The 4,282-nt window shown below is 44.6% G+C and overlaps 1 pseudogene; it reads left to right on the top strand.

Annotated features, from left to right (window-relative positions):
• The first annotated feature begins 3,980 nt into the window (after positions 1-3,980).
• The window catches only part of LOC105544986, a 27,477-nt pseudogene continuing 27,175 nt past the window's right edge, over positions 3,981-4,282 (top strand).

Genomic DNA, 4,282 nt, shown 5'->3' on the forward strand with positions numbered 1-4,282 from the left:
AAAAAAAAAAAAAAAAAGCAAGTATCTTGAGTAGACATTTTTCCAAAATAGATATACAAGTGGCCTATAAGTACATAAAAAGATGCTCAACATTATTAGCCATTAGGAAAATCAAGTCAAAACCACTTTGGAAATAATTTGCCAACTCTTCAGAAAATTAAACAAGGTTACCATATGACCAAGCAATTCCATTCCTAGGTATAAATCCAAGACAATTAAAAACATATGGCTACACAAAAGCTTGTACAGGAACATTCATAGCAGCTTTATTCCAATACCCAAAAAGTGGAAGCAACCCAAACAACCACCAGCTGCTGAAAGGATAAACAAAATGTGGTACATCCACACAACGGAACATTGTCCATGGCGAGAAATGAAGTTAGTCTCAGCTACTGGGTGTTGTGTGTATGTGGCGGGGAGGGAGGGGGTTGAGGTGGGAGGATTGCTTGAGCCTGGAAGGTTGAGTAACATGGGAAACCCCGTCTCTACCAAAAATACAAAAAATTAGCTGGGCACGGTGGCGCACACCTGTAGTCCCAGCTACTCGGGACGCTGAGGTAGGAGAATCACTTGAACCTCGAGGTTGCAGTGAACTGAGATTGCGCCACTGCACTCTAGCCTGGGTGACAGAGGGAGACTCCGTCTCAAAAAACAAGAAAAAAAGAAAAAAAAGAGAAAGGTTTGTGGTCGCCTAGGGCTGGGGTGAGACAGGGGATGGAATGAAATGGGGAGTGACTGCTAATAGATACAGGGTTTCTTTTTAGGATGACAAAAATGTTTTAAAATTCATTGACTATTGATATTTAGTAAATATACTAAAAACTATTGACTTGTACAATGTAAATTGGTGAAGGGGTGGGGGTGGATGGGGAAAAGGGAGATGTTGATTCCGGAGTACAAAGTTTCAGTTAGGTGGAATAGGCATTAGTGACCTACTGCACAGAATGGTGACTGTAATAATGCACTGTACTTCCTAATTGTTAACAGAGTAGGTCTTAAATGTTTTCACCACAAAAAAGATAAGCATGTGGGCCAGGCATGGTGGCTCACACCTGTAATCCCAGCACTTTGGGAGGCCAACGCGGGAGGATCATGAGGTCAGGAATTTGAGACTAACCTGGCCAACATGGCGAAACCCCATCTCTACTAAAAATACAAAAATTAGCTGGGCGTGGTGGCGAGCACCTGTAATCACAGTTACTTGGGAGGCTGAGGCAGGAGAATTGCTTGAACCTGGGAGGTGGAGGTTGCAGTGAGCTGAGATCGTGCCACTGCACTCCAGCCTGGGCGACAAGAACAAGACTATGTCTCAAAAAAAAAAAAAAAAAAGACAAATACGTGAAGTGATGGATTTGTTAATTAGCCTAATTTAGTCATTCCACATTGTAAACACGTATCTAAACATCATACTGTACCTCATAATACAGTTATTTGTCAATTAAAAATAAATTGGTGAACTACATGGCATAGGAATATCTTAATAAAGGTATTATAAAACAGTAGAAAAGCACATGCACACACACACACAAAGAAGGAATTGTTTTGATAGAAGGTGCTATGCAGTAAATTTTTCTTTTTGTTTGTTTTGTTTTGTTTTGTTTTGAGACAGTCTCGCTTTATGGCCCAGGCTAGAGTGCAGTGGTGCTATCTCGGCTCACTGCAACCTCTGCCTCCCAGGTTCAAGTGATTCTCCTGCCTCGGCCTCCTGATTAGCTGGGACTACAGGCACCTGCCACCACGCCCAGCTAATTTTTGAATTTTTAGTAGAGACAGGGTTTCACCATATTGGTCAACCTGGTCTCGAACTCCTGACCACAAGTGGTCTGCCCGCCTCAGCCTCCCAAAGTGTTGGGATTACAGGCCTAAGCCACCATGCCCGCCTGCAGTAAGTTTAGACGGATGATGCTAGACATGAAATAAAAGAGTTGATGAAGAGCCCCACAGAGTTTGGAGCATTATTTTTGGCCCAATTTTACAGGTGAGGAAACTGAACTCCACATAAACTTTTTTTTTTTTTTTTTTTTTGAGATGGAGTCTCACTCTATCGCCCAGGCTGGAGTGCAGTGGCAAGATCTTGGCTCACTGCAACTTCCGCCCTCCGGGTTCAAGTGATTCTTCTGCCTCAAACTCCTGAGTAGCTGGGACTACATGTGTGAGCCACCACACCTGGCTAATTTTTGTATTTTTAATACAGACGGGATTTCACCATATTGGCCAGGCTGGTCTCCAACTCCTGACCTCTTGATCCACCCACCTCAGCCTCCCAAAGTGCTGGGATTACAGGCGTGAGCCACTATGCCTGGCCAAACTTTCTTTTTTCTTTTTTTGAGACAGGGTCTTACTCTGTTGCCCACACTGGAGTGCAGTGGCGCGATCATAGCTCACTGCAGCCTCCACCTCTCTGGGTTCAGGTGATCTTCCCACCTCAGCCCCTGAGTAGCTGGGACTACAGGCGCTCACCACCACGCCCCGCTAATTTTTTTGTAGCGACAGGATCTCCCTGTGTTGCTCAGGCTGGTCTGAAACTGCTGGGCTCAGGTGAGCAGAGCAGTTCCACCGGCAAGAAGAAACCGAGGAGCCTCCCAAGATGCTGGGATCACAGGCGTGAGCCACCATGCCTGCCAGAAACTTCAGACCATATAGCTAGCACACGATGGAAGCCAGATTCCAATCCAGGAAGTTAATAGCCAAGCTGGGGCCCTGACTGCTACACTACACTGCCTCCTGGGAACATGCGTCTCTAAGATAAAGGCAGGGTGGAGAACATCTATTGCTGAGAATCTCTCCCCGAGATTGCTCTCTTCCTAGTGCCAACTCCTTAGTGCTCATCGGAGAGTCCTCATCATTTGGGTGCCTACCATCTGTTTAATAGACATCGTGGAAGTCTTGGTTTCTGCAATTTCTAGAGTGAAATTCAGGACAAAGCAATCTCCTTGCAAATATTCAGCATGCAGCTTCTCTTCAGGGAAGTGATGAAGTGATGCGTCTGCCAACGTGTATACTCAGTTGAAAATGATCAGATAGAAGGCTTTGTGACACAGCCCCTGATGTCAGAGCAACCTCTGAAAACTCATAAAAACATCGGTTGCATAAGCTCTTTTTGGAATGTTCAGGACCACAACTGAGGACAATACTAATTCTTCAGGATGAGTTTAATGTAGCAGATTTCTACATCTCACGACATTTCTGTGTTTTAACCTAAGTGTAGGTTTTGTTTGTTTGTCTAATGTCTGATTATCAAATGAATACAGAGATCTAAATCTCTGTATAATATCTTGGTCTATTTCTGTGAGCTAGATTCCCAGATGTGGAATAATCCCGAGTCAAAGGATATGAACATTTTTAAGGCTCTTGATCTGCATTGCCAAATTGCTTTGCAAAAAAGATTGAACCAATTTACACTCCCACCAGCAGTGTATGAGAATATATTTAAATGCAAATCCCAAGCTGCAGAACATCTCTTTCTTAGGTATTTCAACTTAAAAATTTTTTTTTTTTCGTGCTAAGCAAAAGCTGACCCAGGATGTTAAAAAAAGAAAGTCTGACATAAAAATGGAGCAGATAGTTAAAACAGCTTCTTAGGCAGAAATAAGCTTTCGAAAGGCCCAAGCAGGATGATAAAAATTTTAAGGCATCATAGCACGAAGCACAATTCTAAAGGGACCATTAACAGTTTGGCTGAGATTGGAAAAGTAACCGCCAAGAATGTTGGGCGTGGTCAATGTCCCAAATTCTAGATTAGAAAAAGCACGGTGTTTCACTCATTTACACTTCACTTTCGCCTAAGGACGATTTAAGATACCCAAAGGCAGGATCTTGATAAGTAGTATTGTTTGAATCAGTAATCCCGTGAAAATGAAAGAAATCCACGCCCCCTGAACTAAGGTCAGCGTTTATCTCTTCTTTCCAGGCGTTCCATCAGGACGCCTCGCCTCTAATCTCAGTTCGGTTTGCCACAACTACCGCCTCCACCCCTAATAATGGGGTCCCATGATTTTAGGGAAGACACGGGTGGGCAGGCAAGAGGAAGCCCAGATTCGGGGTACCAACCCACAGAGCGCCATACAAATTCAAAAGGTGCTGGGACCTCAACGTTCGGCCAGGACACCCTTCCCCGAGCCCCCGTTATTTGGGAAACCGCCCCGTCCCCGCCTGCGAGTCTTCCACGACTACTTCTCGGTTCCCCCGTGCTACCCGCTTCCACCGGCAAGAAGAAACCGACGGCCGAGGAGCCAGGAACTCGATTTCGCCCCTTCCCACTCCTCTTTTCTCACTTTTGTTC

Source organism: Mandrillus leucophaeus, unplaced genomic scaffold (genome assembly GCF_000951045.1).
Source record: "Mandrillus leucophaeus isolate KB7577 unplaced genomic scaffold, Mleu.le_1.0 Scaffold314, whole genome shotgun sequence".
In the NCBI taxonomy this organism is placed as follows: Eukaryota; Metazoa; Chordata; class Mammalia; order Primates; family Cercopithecidae; genus Mandrillus; species Mandrillus leucophaeus.